Below are 15,535 nucleotides of genomic sequence, written 5' to 3'. Positions count from 1 at the left end.
CCTGGTCTTGTTGAGGTCCGGCTCAAGCCCTGGGGTAGAGGAGGAAGTGGTGCCAATGGAGACAGCAGTGATGAGGGCTGCAGCACCAGTGGCTGCCACTGCTGGAGCTCTGGGCCCACAAATGGGGTGGGGGAATTAAGTGGCTGATACAAAATCCCTGAAGCCTGGGACAGTACACTTTCTCCCACCCCTGCGCTCCCTGGAAACGGAGTCCTACCTTAATAAAGAATTAGAAAGCCAAGTATTTGGCTGGGAAAATGAGTAACCAGTGTGAAAAGAAAACTCAGACTATAAAAACTTACTTTGATGACAAAGATGATCCAAACATACAACCAGATGAAGACCATAAAGTCAAAATTCTTACATCAGAAGTCTCCAGGAAAAATATGAATTGATTATAGGCCGTGAAAGAACTCAAAAAGGATTTTGAAAATGAAGTGAGAGAAGTAGAGGAAAAACTGGGAAGAGAAATGAGAATGATGCAAGAGAATTAGATTTATAATGTTCTTCATTTGTCTTGAATATTGTTTTTTCTTTCCGAATTAGGATTTTTATTGTTATTTTTCCTTTGTGAAGACCATCCTTTTTTCTAAAGTCACTTTTATTAATTTACTTATGGCCTCCTTGTTGCCACAGGATCTTCCCCTTCCCCTCCACCCATGCCCCTTTTGCACAGCTTTCCCTAGTTTGGGAATTTTGCTTTTGAAATTTTTTATTTCTTTATTTTATCTGGTTATCTAACTCTTCCCCTCTTGTTTCCTCTCAGTTGCTGAGTAAAACTCTCCATTCTCTTCTCCCCTCGTCTTCCTTTATTTGCTCATTTTTTTCTATTTCTGCACAACTTTCTAAAAAAGATTTCCTTTCTTCCTTTGTTTTATTAATTCTTTGCCCTTTCTTTCTCTTCTGACTTTTACTCATTTCATGGTCCTTTTGCTTATTTTTCCCTCTTTAGTTTCTTTATTCCTCATGGAAGTAAATCTTCCAAAATACCTATTTTGAATTCCCTCTTCTACCTTGTTTCCATGTGATTGCCTTGTATATCTTACCCCCTCCTCCTATTTTCTCTTGTGCCTCAATCTTAGCAGTATCCATTCCCCCACAAAATAGAGAGAATAGAAATATTACACCCTGGAAGGCTTTTATTCTTATTTGGGACAACCTGTATAAAACCTGTTGCAAGGAGCCACAAAGAGGTCTATATTACTGGACTGCAGAGTACCTTGGTTGGATAGGGATGATGGAGGGGAGATGTAAGATTTACAAAGACAGAGGATTTTATATTTAATCCTGAAGGTAATCAGTGAGCCAGTGGAATTGATTGAATGAAGTGGGGGCAGGTGACATGATCTGACTTAGTCTTTAAGATCAATTTCACATCTAAATGGAGGATGGACTAGGATAGATCTGGGGAAGAAAAACCAACAAGCAAGTTATTGCAGCAGTTTCAGATGTGTGAAGTAATGAGGAACTAAGCCAGAGTGGCACAAAGAGTCCATGTGAACATTTGGGGTGGATTCTCCAAATCTGCACATCTCATGTTTCTTCTGAGCTACTTCAGTTCTGCTTTGTGTGTAGAACACAGCACCTTCCCTGATGAGGGCACACCAGGCTGGATGGTCCTGGGCCAAGGTCTCCCATGTCGTACAATCAATCCCAGAGTTCTTGAGAGAGACCTTGAGAGTGTCCTCGTATTGTTTCTTCTGACCACCATGAGAACACTTGTCCTGTATGAGTTCTCCATAAAATAGTCTTTTAGGCAAGTGTATGTTTGACATTTAAATAACATGACCGGCCCATCATGGTTGTGCTCACTGCTCACTCTACTGAGTCTAAATGCTTGGCAGGTGAGTTCCAGAAAGAACCTGTGTCAGAATTTTCCTAAGACAATTCAAATGGAAGCGATTCAGTTTTCTGGCATGGCACTGGTATACTGTCCAGGTTCCATAGGCATACAACAATGATGTCAGCACAATGGCTCTGTTGTTGCATTGGTCCTTCGTTCCCAAAGAGCACCATGACATCAGGATGGTGATGTGACTTGCAGTTGACTTTGATTTCAGTGAGGGAGGGCCATGCAAGGTCGCCAACCTCACTTTCTTCTGAGCTATCTGGGTCCAGTGGCCTGATATTCATCAGGACGGCTGGAGAGAGCCCAGGATGCAGTGAGTCCATAGAGAAGTTTTGAATGCTCTGGATAAGTTTGAATACCTTGGCAATATGCTTTCTAGGGATGTACATGTTGATAATGAGGTTGACGCACACATTGCTAGCTCGTTGTTTGGGAGGCTCCAAAGAAAAGTGTGGGGGAGAAGAGTGTTACACAGACTACCATCTAATCACTGTAATGATAAACAAAGCATCCAAAACAATGGAAATGAAATACACTAAAAGAAAGTGATGAACTTAAAATGGAGAGTCATACTTTTTCTGACATAGTCAATCTCATAATTTGTTTTACAGAGGCCTTTATATATGCACAAATGTATGTATAGAATAGCTATGTATGTAATATTTAAAATTTGTAATTTTTAAAAATTTACATTTAGATCTAGCCTCAGACACTTACTAGCTGTGTGATCCTGGGCAAGTCACTTAACCCTGTTTGTCTCAGTTTCCTCATTTATAAAATGAACTGGAGAAGGAAATGACAAATGACTCTTGTATCTTTGCCAAGAAAATGCTGAATGGGGTTACAAAGCGTCAGACACAACTGAAAAACTATTGAAAAACTAAACAAAATACAAATGCTGTACTAATTACATGTAATTTATATACTCATATTGGAGTTGAGGTGGCAGGGACAGATGAAAAGAAATGAAAAATAAACCAAAAGCTATTTATTCTACGATATACCATATTTATTCAAATATGATTTATTATCATGCAATGGTGTTGCTTCAAATTAAAATGCAGACACTGACCTATATGTACAAATAGGAATGATGGAAACATACTGTACCATTTTTATAGATGTATATATATATTACAAAAACAAACATTGAAAAATGTCCTTCCTTAAAGGGGTAATAGTGTTATTGATATCACTCTATTGGGAAATGAGAGGCATTTGTGATATTAAATGCACGTAACTTAATGTAGACAACATTTGTATTTTTAAATGATGATACTGCCAAGATGCATGTTGTGAATAAAATAAAAAATAAATCTGCAGTATTTGGCAATGTTTGCTTCATCGTCAATCAAGCAGTATGGAATCATGCCAAAGAAATTGAATTTACATCACTCACATCCATTATTTGATTAATGTTATGAAGGTACAGCGCTGTCACTTGTTCTTAAATAAAACAATGTGACATATGGAGGAATATTTGCAATGGGAAAAAATAGGTTTATATATAAAGAACCTTGTTTTATGATGCTTTTGTTAGGTCAACCCTATACAGCACAAAGATAAAACACTAGCAATTATCTGGTGAATCTAGTAATGAAGACAGATAATCTAGATTTGGCCTCTCAATTACTTTTAAATGTACCTACTCATCATTACTTTATATTGTCTGTATTTGACCATCAGTTTATCAGTTTACATCATTATAGACATTTTACTAATACTGCACAATCTTCTCTCCCTTTATTTAGGTTTTTCCTCGGGAATATCCGACAGATCTGTAACTAGGCAGAAACATTTATTTGTTTGTTTGTTTAAGGTAGAAAAGTTTCTTCCTGATATTCATACCCTTATAAGGGAAAGGTCTGTTTCATTACAAGCGTAATCTTCAAGTATTTCTGCAGCAGGCTATCAGTGCCAAGCATTTATTTAGCACCTACTATGCTGAGTACTAACATGGATGATACCTATTTCTGAAAAATCACTGGAAAATTCAGGCTTTTTAGTATAATTAATCCAGACATGCTTTTCTCCAAGGTGGAAGGGAAAGAGCAGACAGTGCAGCAAAATCAAAAGAAAGAAGAAAATTTGCCTGAAAATGTAATGTTAGTATTGTACAATGGCACAAGATTGTGCTCTGTATGACTATTCATATACCATGTAGTCTCTTCTGCATTTATTGATGATTATAAAGGAATGCAGTTCAACTGGATGAAACACTAGTAGAATGGGGATTCTGTTATTTCTTATGAACTCAATGTTACCATGTTAGAGCATCCTTAAGTACCCAATTCTTAAAGACAAAGGTTAACTACTTTTTAATGAAAGAAGCAATCCTAAAAGATACACAGACTTGCAGAACTAGGAAAATAATTATGTATTTAATCAACCCTTGAGGAAAAATAACTTTGAAAGACTTTAGAACTCTGACCAACACAATGATAAATCATATTCCAAAAGAATGAAGATGAAACCATTTGCGTCCACTAGAAAGATAATGAATTTAATTAGAATCCAGAAAGTTGCCTATATTTTTGGACATAATCAATGTAGGCATTTTTTTTTGAAACTAAGGGCTTTATTTTTCATTTTTACTCCCTCAGTAGAGGAAGGGGAGTTAGTGGACAGGAGAGAAATAAGCCAATCTTGTGTGATCTTTACTGGCTCTTTGGTACTTGAATTCTTGCTTTCTACTTGTGGTATTTTTTTCTTTAACCTGGTAGATTAATTTGGGGTTGTTTTTTTCAGTAGGTGAGCTGTATCCCTGGTAATGTAAGGCTCCTAGAGGTTGATTCTTGTCTAGACTTACTCCTCGGTGCCTGAAGACCTTTGTCTATCTCTCTTTCTTGACCAGTGCTAGAAAATTGACTCACTGTTATTTTTTTCCCCTTCAGTTTTCCTGAACAGGTGCTTTTCTATGTCTTTCTGGAGTACTTATGAGGTAGGGTGCTGGGCCATATAGCTTCCTTTTACTCTGACATCTTGTCTGGTCTCCAAAATAAATATGTGGAAATAATTATCAAATAGATACAGATAAATGTGTACATACATGTATATGTATGTATATATGTACGCTGAAGGTATACATATATGTGTATATATACATATATATTTTTGCACACACACATAGACTAAGGGACCTCAGCTTAAAACCTTTGAATGGAAATCAACTTAGTTGCTTTCTAAGGTACCTTATAGCACTCTAAAGAACTATGTTTTTGTTTTGTCTTTTAATTTTTTCATAATATGTAAAGTGAATTTAGAGTACTATTAGCATGTAGCTTATTTCAATGTATAATTCACGTAGAACTTTTCATTGCTTTTTATTTAACTTTGACATGTACTGATAAACTCTGTATACATGTTGGTATAGAAAAGCGTTTGTTGCAACCTTCATGGTTGTTGTTCAGTCATTTCAGACATGCCTGATTCTTTATGACCTCATCTGGGGTTTTCATGGCAAAGATACTGGAGCGGTTTGCTATTTCCTTCTTCAGCTCATTTTATAAATGAGGAAACTGAGGCCAACTTGCCCAGGATCACACAGCTAGTAAGTGTCTGAGATTGGATTTAACTCAGGTTCTCCAGATTCCAGACCAGGCACAATATATGCTGTACCTCCTAGCTGTTCCTCACTGTCATAGACTTGTGTAAAGTAACAAAAGGTGAGAGAGAGAGGACAGAGACAGAGAGAGAGAGAGAGAAAATTTTCATTTTTAGGTAAAAATACATTTTTACATTTTAGAGCATGTGATCACTTTGGTACTCTTAGCAAGTGCTATATAATAAAATGGAAAAGGCCCTTGATTTCAAGGAGTAGGTTGACATTTATAGTTGTATGATAATCAGGTGAAGTGAAGAAGGCTCCATAGGAACAATAGAATGGAATGGTTCTTTGTAATTGCTTATTTTTGGTGTTGCTGTCTCCCTCTCTTTTCTCTCGCTTTGATCTCCTTCATCCCCCTTTCTCTTACTTTTAGTAGCTCAGTATTCACAACAGTTAGCCTGGAATATATTTTCAATGAAATATTTACCTGCTGCCACAAAGTATTATAAAATATAATTTGCCATTTAAAAGTGTCTCCATTTCTCTCCCTCTAGAGTTGAGGTGCTGCTTGAGATTTCTGAATGACAGAATGCTCCTGTGGCATTTTGCTTGTCTTACAGCAGCTGAGCTTTTCCTCCTCCTGTGTGATTTTATCCTGGGTCTCATTCACAGGACATGGTAAAACACTAGAGGTATCTTCCTTTTAAACATTTCAAGCTTAAATCCTGGTCCCCAGAAGGAGAGTACTGCTACATCATCTTTCAGAACCTATCTGCCATATGATTTAATGCTGCTGGAAGAAAATGATCCTTGTAACCCATTTAGAGTTTAAGTTTACATTCCTCATATGACCAGCAACACCTGGGAATCAACTAGCCTTAATTATAGCACTCTGACAGCTTTGCCAAAAAGCATGTGTGTGTGTGCGCGCGTGCATCTGTGTGTGTGTGTGTATACACGCATTGGTTTTCCTTGTGTGTTAAAGAGTACATTTCCCTACTTTTCTGCCAGTTAAGTAGTAAATTCTAGTTTTACAAATGCACATGTACACTGCTTAACTGGTGGTGGTGGTGGTTATTCAGTTGTTTAAGTCATGTCCGACTCCTTGGACCACAGAGTGCCAATCCTTTCTGTCCTACGCTATCTCCTGAAGTCTATCCAAGTTCGTGTTTGTTGTTTCTGTGACACGATCAATCCATTTCATCTTTGCCATGCTCTTTTTCTTTTGCCTTCAGTTTTTCTCAAAATCAAGGTTTTTATTTATGTGGCCAAAGTATATAAGTTTCAGCTTTAGTATTTGACCTTCCACTGAATAGTCTGAATTAATTTCTTTCAGTTTTGACTGATTTGATTTCCTTGCCGTCCAAGGGACTCTCAGAAGGCTTCTCCAGCAGCGCGATTTTAAAGCGTCAATTCTGCGGCGCTCAGCTTTTCTTATAGCACAGTTCTCACAGGCATACATTGCTACTTTGACCATAGCTTTGACTTTATGGACCATTGTCAGCAAGGTGACATCTGTTTTTAAGTGCGCTGTCCAGATTTGCCATATCTTTCCTTTCAGGGAGCAAGTGTCTTTTAATTTAATGACTGCAGTTGCCATCTATAATGATCTTTGAGCCCAAAAATATAAAATCTGACATGGCTTCCACTTCTTGTTCCTATTTGGCAGGAAGTGATGGAGCCAGCTGCCATGATCTTCGGTTTTTGTTTTTTATGTTAAACTTCAAGCTAGCTTTTACTCTCTCCTATTTCACCCTCATCAAGAGGCTTCTTAATTCCTTTCTGCTATCAGAGTGGTATCATTTGCATATCTGAGGCTGTTGATATTTCAGCAACCTTCATTCCAGTTTTTGATTCTTTCCGCCTAGCATTTTACATGGTGTACTCCGCATATAAGTTAAATAAATAAGTATGCAGTCTTGTACTCCTGTGCCCAGAAGGGCCGAAGAATCACCAAAATTTTTTAAATGACATTTACTTGATTTCAGTTAAAAGGTGTTCATGTGTGTAAGATAATTTAATCATTATTTATGACCATATTATTTCTTATGCATATATTTGAAGATCCAAGATCATGAGAGTAGAAATAAACCAATGCAATCATTTTGTAAATTATTGCTCGTACTTATGTTAAGTATGTATTCAGTCATTTTTTGAATACTCTAGAGCTAAAGTTTAACTGTATTTGTGAGTCTCTAGATTCACTTTACCTCTCCATTCCATAAGTTTTGAGAAAATATTTGTAGATTAGTATAGTTTAGGGATATAAGTAGTGAGTAATTTGGTGTTGGACATCATAGGATATAAGATTTGGAATGGGCCAAGCGCTGCAGACAAGAGAGAAGACAGTGATCCATAGCTTCCCATGTAGTAAGACCCCTTGGCAAGTGGGGAACTCAGATATTATAAAATAGAGTGGGAGGAAAAAATGGTTACAGTTATTCTAGTGATCAGATTAATTTAACCTCTACTTCAGGGGGCAAAAATACCAACTATATCTATGTATTTAAGTGTGTTGTGGTGAAGTATTAGGATTTTTAAAATGAGACATCCTAAATTAAATCTTAAAGGGGAAAATATGTCCTTCCTACAACTAAGTAAACTTAGTTGACAATAATTTAGCTCTGAAGGGTGGTTTTCAAAATGTTTTTCCAGAATATTTCACAGCTTCCCTTAATAACCATTTATATTTAACAATTCTTATTGCCAAGAAATTCTTTAATATATCTAACTGGAATCTATTGCTGAAATTTAAGCTTTTTCCCCCTGTCCTTAGTGAATGTAGAGAATGACTGATTAACAAGATTTTTGTAAGAATCTTTTGTATATTTAGAAAAGAGAATTATTCATTCAATCCATTCACGTGTCCATGTCCCTCACTTCTTACGCCTGATTCCATTAGGTATTCTTGAAGTCATTCTTGGCCACTGCTGCCTTCCTACCCACTCTCAGACCACTCAGGACTTTTATTTCATTGCTTTTTATTGTCATGAGAAAATTATCTTTTTGGTGACCATATAAATGTATCAGGAATTCATACTCAAAAGGAAATAAGTAGAAAAAAGTATTTTCCCTATGCACTTGTGTCAGTACATTACTTGGGTTTTGTCCTATTTAAACGAGGGAATTTTGTCCAAAAAGCAGCTCATTGGTCTTCTTTTTTCCTCCTAGAATACAAACAAATTTGCTTTTCAGTTAATTTCAGTTGTTTCATTTACTTTGTTGTTTAATTTACTTAGATCTCATGAATTTTGAGTTTTTGCAAAGCCTTCAGTTGTACATGACTTTAAAAAGGGGACTTTCTCAGAGTCTGAATTTGTTTAATGGTAATGAAGCACTATCATTAAATTACCTGAAAGTTATATTGTTTGATAAGATCTATTTTAACAGATGTATCCATTGAACTAGATGTGCCTAAGTTCCTATGGGTCCTTTATAAACTAAATAGTAACCCAGGTATCTGAAAGATTTAAATAGGACTTGGATATTGAATGAGGTATAAGTGAACTGGCTCTTCAGGGGAATTGGGGGTGATATGTGGTTTCAGAGTATATCTTTTTAATAAAACTTTGTATGTACTTGTTCTACAGATCTGTCACCCAAAACTAACAGTTTGGGTTGGTCTGGAGTCATTTCCAGCCAATCAAGAGGATGGAAGATTTCCCAAGGTAATAAAGCTCTGCCATTTTCCATATTCTTTTCTCAAAAATTAAAATTATAGTTTAATAATGAAATTATTTACTTTTAATTATCATAGCTTATGTGATTCACCATAAAAATTTAATATTCAAATGGATCTGTGATCTCATTGATTTAGGGTTTCCTTCCAACGTAGATCACAAACTATCCATGCCTACCCATCCTACATACCACTTCTTCATGGCCTCCTCTAGGTTCTTCCATTTCTCCTGGATGGCTACTTGTCATCCCTTGCCTTCATCATTTGACACGCTCATCTTTTCTTCCTGTAAACCGTGTACCTAATGACGTCCTTTACTCCTTTTCTCCTTCAAAGCTCCTGAGTTTTTATATGTTGCAGCTTATAACTAAAATGTGACTCTCCATTTTCTTCTATGCAATGCTCATTTTAAATTCTTTGGGGGGGCGGAGCCAAGATGGCGGAGTAGAAAGACGCACATACACATAACTCCGAACCCACAACCACAGAACGGCTAGAGGGGACCAACTCACGGTGAATTCTGCACCCAGAGGCCACGGAATATTGGAGCAAGGGAGATTTCTGTTCCGGAGAGACCTGCAAACCTCTCGCGGGGGGTCCTTCGCGCAGTGGACTGGGCGCCGGGACTGGGAGCTGAGTGCAGCCCTGCAGCGGCTGTGACACCGTGAGGAAAAGATCCGAACGGGCTACGGGGACGAGATATCCTGCGGCCACGAGGGTCCCTCCACCCACAGAGGGACCTGCAAACCTCTCGCAAAAGATCCGTCGCGCTGCAGACACGGAGCCCAGCCCGGACCTGCGGCGGCTGCGGCTCCGAGAGGTACAGATCCGAGCAGGCTTTAGGGACGGGATCTCCAGCGGCGGCACAAGCCCCCCCACCCACAGGTGACGAAGGTCGGTGAGAGAGTCTCTTTGGCGGGTCGAGAGGGGAGTGGGGTGCCCCCATGGCTCGGGCCCCCCCGGGAGATAGAAGCTGAGAGGCGGCTGCAGACAGGGTCTCCCCAAGCGGTCGGGAGCCTGGATCCATTGTGGAAGGTCTGTGCATAAACCCCCTGAGGGAACTGGGCCTGAGAGGCGGCTCTGCCCCGACCTGACCGTCTGAACTTAATTCTCACACTGAATAGCAGCCCTGCCCCCGCCAAAAGCCCTAAGGCGGGAAGCAGCATTTGAATCTCAGTCCCCAAAGGCTGGCTGGGAGGACCAGGAGGCGAGGTGGGTGTGAGGAGAATATTCAGAGGTCAAGCCACTGGCTGGGGAGAATGCCCAGAAAAGGGAAAAGAAATAAAACTATTGAAGGGTACTTTCTCGGAGAAAAGACACCTCCTCCCTTCCTTTCTGACAAGGAAGAACAATGCTTACCATCAGGCAAAGAGAGAGAAATCAAGGATTCTGTGTCCCAGCCCACCCAATGGGCTCAGGCCATGGAAGAACTCAAAAAGAATTTTGAAAGTCAAGTTGGAGAGGTGGAGGAAAAACTGGGAAGAGAAATGAGAGGGATGAAAGAGAAGCATGAAAGGCAGATCAGCTCCCTGCTAAAGGAGAACCAAAAAAATGTTGAAGAAATTAACACCTTGAAAACTAGCCTAACTCAATTGGCAAAAGAGGTTCAAAAGGCCAATGAGGAGAAGAATGCTTTCAAAAGCAGAATTAGCCAAATGGAAAAGGAGATTCAAAAGCTCACTGAAGAAAATAGATCTTTCAAAACTGGAATGGTACAGATGGACGCTAAGGACTTTATGAGAAAGACAGATATCACAGAACATAGCGTGAAGATTTGAAAAATGGAAGATAATGTGAAATATCTTATTGGAAAAGCAACTGACCTGGAAAATAGAATCAGGAGAGACAATGTAAAAATTCTGGGACTACCTGAAAACCATGATCAAGAGAAGAGCCTAGACATCATCTTCCATGAAATTATCAAGGAAAACTGCCCTGAGATTCTAGAACCAGAGGGCAAAATAAATATTCAAGGAATCCGCAGAACACCGCATGAAAGAGATCCAAAAAGAGAAACTCCTAGGAACATTGTGGCCAAATTCCAGAACTCCCAGATGAAAGAGAAAATATTGCAAGCAGCTAGAAAGAAACAATTCAAGTATTGTGGAAATATAATCAGGATAACACAAGATCTAGCAGCCTCTACATTAAGGGATCGAAGGGAATGGAATAGGATATTCCAGAAGTCGAAGGAACTAGGACTAAAACCAAGAATCACCTACCCAGCAAAACTGAGTATAATACTTCAGGAGAAAAAATGGTCTTTCAGTGAAATAGAGGATTTTCAAATTTTCTTGATGAAAAGACCAGAGCTGAAAAGAAAATTTGACTTTCTAACACAAGAATGAAGAGAACCATGAAAAGGTGAACAGCAAAGAGAAGTCATAAGGGACTTACTAAAGTTGAACTGTTTACATTCCTACATGGAAAGACAATATTTGTAACTCTTGAAACATTTCAGTATCTGGGTACTGGGTGGGAGTACACACACACACACATGCACACACGCACACATACATAGAGACAGAGTGCACAGAGTGAATTGAAGAGGATGGGATCATATCTTAAAAAAAAAAAATGAAATCAAGCAGTGAGAGAGAAATATTGGGAGGAGAAAGGGAGAAGTTGAATGGGGCAAATTATCTCTCATAAAAGAGGCAAGCAAAAGACTTATTAGTGGAGGGATAAAGAGGGGAGGCAAGAGAAAAACATGAGGTCTACTCTCATCACATTCCACTAAAGGAAAGAATAAAATGAACACTCATTTTGATAGGAAAACCTATCTCATAATACAGGAGAGTTGGGGATAGGGGCACAAGCAGGGTTGGGGGGAGGATGGAGGGGAGGGCATGGGGAAGAGAATGCAATCCGAGGTCGACACTCATGGGGAGGGAAAGGATCATAAGAGAATAGAAGTAATGGGGGTCAGGATAGGATGGAGGGAAATATAATTAGTCCTATACAACACAACTAGTATGGAAATCTTTTGCAAAACTACACAGATTTGGCCTATATTGAATTGCTTGCCTTCCAAAGGGAAGGGGTGGGGAGGGAGGGAGCTAAAGAAGTTGGAACTCAAAGTGTTAGGATCAACTGTAATGTTCTTACCACTAGGAAATAAGAAATACAGGTTAAGGGGGCAAGAAAGCTATCTGGCCCTACAGGACAAAAGAGAAGACGGAGACAAGGGCAGAGAGGGAGGATAGAAGAGAGAGCAGATTGGTCACAGGGACAATTAGAATGCTTGGGTTTTGGGGGGGAGGGGATAAAAGGGGAGAAAGTTTGTAACCCAAAATGTTGTGAAAATAAATGTTAAAAGTAAAATAAATAAATAAATAAATTCTTTGGAGACATTTTCCATACATACAAAAATTTTATCCCCCATTTGTACTTCATAAATTTGATAATATTGTGACTTGAGTAATAGCATATATTGAAAGGCAAAGAGAAACTGAAATTTTGAGGCTCTTAAATAAAATTCGTGTGTTATCTTGACCATTGGCAGGAATGTTATAAAGTAGTTTCATGCATTAGGCTAGAAGTAATGGTGAACTAGAGAATATCGAGTCATGTCAGCTTGGACCTTGGAACTTGCTTCTTTAGGAGGAAGAGATCATCTAATCATTTGAACCTCAGTTTCCTCATCTGTTAGATGAAGGAGTTGGGCTTGATATCCCCAGGGGCATCCATAAGCTCTGAATCTGTGATCCTGCGATGTTCTTAGCTACCCTGTCTACTAATGATTGCATTCTGCAGTAGGATTAGCCGGTAAATAAAATGGAAAGTGGAAAAAAAGAAAGTGGAAAAAGGTTTTTTTATGTGTTGCTATTTCTACCTGGCTGAGTCTAGAGTAATTACAGTAAAATTGTCCTGGCTGAATTTCTCTCTCTCTCTCTGTCTCTCTGTCTCTCTCTGTCTTTCTCTGTCTCTGTCTCTCTGTCTCCCTCTGTCCCTCTTTGTCTGTCTGTCTCTCTTTCTCTCTCTCTCCCTCCCTCTCATCATACATATTTAGGTCTCAGTTGTAACCCCTGAGCACATGCTCAGAATTTATGCTGATTTGTCCCATAAACAACAAGCAAAAAAAAAAATGAAAAGTTAGAAAGGTTAGAATTTTCCACCCTTCTTTGTAGATTCTTAGGCATTATTCTGTTTTGTTTTTTTTTTAAAGTATCTGGACCTATTGGCCAGTCCTGATTTTCAGGTTTTTCTCCAAAGCCTCCAGAGGAAGAGATGCTATAAAGATTATAGCTAACATTTATATAGTAATAAGAACTTTCATTTTTATAGTTCTTCATAGTTTGCAAAGTTAATCCAGGTGTAGCAAAGACTCCTATTTTTCCTTCCCCTTACTTAGACCCTGGTTCTAAGGGTTGTGTTGTGTTTATCCTTCATTGCCAAAGAAGACCATGCCATCAGAGAAATGATGACATGACTGGCACTTGACTTTGTTTTGAGGGAGGGAGGGCTCTGTAGGGTCACCAGCCTCACTTCTCCTCCAGAGCCATCTGCAGCCAGTGACCATATTTATCAGGATGACTGCAGACAGCCCAGGATGCAATGGGAGACCTTGGCCTTTTGAGTTAAGGCCCTTTCAGGTACTCACTTAAAGTGAGATCATGCCTATTCAGTGAATAGGCTTCTTTAAAAAGTTGTCAGGGGATGGCCCCTTTAATAGAAAAGAGAAAAAAAATAGATAAATCAAGGTGGGAGGGGCAGGAGCCTCCAGATTGTTGTTTTGAAGAGAAACTCTTACTATTGTCTTTCACTAGAAGCCAGGAAGATCCAAAACCAGGCAGGAGGTTGGGCAGGGAGCCAGTATTGTTCAATCCATGGGCTTGAGAGTGCCCTGGGTCTAAGATTTTAAGGGAGGAAAACCCGAAGTTAACTGGGCAGCCTTTGACCATCCAAATATAACTTCCTTTGGAGAAAAGAAGGGAGGAGAGAGGAAGACAGAAGGGAGAGGGTGAGCAGAGTTGCAGCTCAATCTACTCACAGTTTGTGTTTGTCCTTCGTTTTCGAAGAAGACCATGCCATCAGAGAAATGATGACTTCCACTTGTCTTTGTTTTGAGTGAGGGAGGGCTGTGCAAGGTCACCAGCCTTATTTTCCCCTCCTGAGCCATCTGGATCCAGTGACCAGGTATTCATCCAGAATGAGGGGTTGGAGATGGTTTTCAAATGCTAACTCAAAAGCCTCCACTGAGGTATTAACTCTAGTGATTATCAGCTTTTTTCAATTTGTCAGTGAGACAATTAGCTTTTAGAAAGGGATATTTATTATGTTGGTGTAATAAGGACAGTTAGTATAAAATCTCTCTCCCCCTCCCAAAGTGTGACATACTCTTCCACCAGTATATCCAGAGTAAAGTGAGTTCAAGCTTAAAAAACCCATGTGGCACAGAGGTAAGTCACAGCTCCTTGTTTCTGGAAGTATCTTTCTCTCTTTGGTTAAGTTCCCTTTAGTCATACTATAGCTTTCCACTAGGTTCATGGTGGAGTCTTGAGGCTGCCTGTCTTCAGTGAATCTATCTTGTCCAGCTCCGGACATATACTGTGCTTCTGGTCCCTGCTGTCCCAGGAACAGTGCTAGGACATCAGTAAGTTCAAATTATCTGACCCTGCAAGTTCACAAAGTCCTCCTATGGTCAAGGGGGGCGCAAAGAGACCAAAGCTCATCTCTTTCCTCTCAGAGCAGTTTCCTCTCAGGGGATTGGCTGAAGCTTCTCTTCCCTTTCTGCTGTTAGGCACATGAATGCTTACATTTTGAACTGGCTTGCTATTTTTATAGAAGACTTATGGAGGTATGACCTTGTCTTCTTAAGTAAAACCAATATATTTCTGGCTTTCCGAGATTTCTCATACCTAGTTTAGTGTCCTTGATTCATTGAGTGATTCCATAGAGATGTTATCATCTGACTAAGCTAGTTTTCTTTAAGTGGAGTAGGCTGAGTAGATGATTGATTCAATGAACATCACCCCCCATCCTTAAACATCTTAACAAAAATTTTGTTAAGAAACTACTATTTTGCATAAAGCATGAGAGGCAATATGGCAAAGGAATAGCTTTGGAGTGAGGAAGTATTGGGTTCAAATCTTGTCTTAATATACTGGCGATGTGACCATAACCAAGTCACTGAACTTAGTCTGCCTGGCAATATTTTAAGACTATAATTCATAGGTGATTTGCTAATTTACACTGGTGGAAGGAGTAGGTCTGAATGATAGCTGGATAGACAGACAGACAGACAGACAGAAAGACAGACAGACAGACAGACAGACAGACAGATAGATAGATAGATAGATAGATAGATAGATAGATAGATAGATAGATAGATAGATAGATAGCTCTGTTCTAGGTACTGGTGATAGAAAAAAATGATGAAAAATGATGAAGTCCCTGCCTTCAGGGAACTCTTGTTGGAATAGGGGGATAATGTATACAAATAAATATGACTGAGTCT

General features: G+C 39.1%; 1 long non-coding RNA gene across 1 annotated transcript in view; it reads left to right on the top strand.

The window, feature by feature from the left end:
- The window catches only part of LOC140496866 (uncharacterized), a 42,741-nt gene that overhangs the window by 23,535 nt on the left and 3,671 nt on the right, over window positions 1-15,535 (top strand). The window contains exon 3 of the long non-coding RNA XR_011964426.1: window positions 8,987-9,064. This is a non-coding gene — a long non-coding RNA (uncharacterized lncRNA). The remainder of the gene's footprint in view (window positions 1-8,986; window positions 9,065-15,535) is intronic.

This window comes from Notamacropus eugenii, chromosome 3, assembly GCF_028372415.1.
Source record: "Notamacropus eugenii isolate mMacEug1 chromosome 3, mMacEug1.pri_v2, whole genome shotgun sequence".
NCBI classification, from domain to species: Eukaryota; Metazoa; Chordata; class Mammalia; order Diprotodontia; family Macropodidae; genus Notamacropus; species Notamacropus eugenii.
The sequence above is the reverse complement of the archived record's forward strand: the minus strand, read 5'-3'. Positions and strand labels throughout refer to the sequence as shown.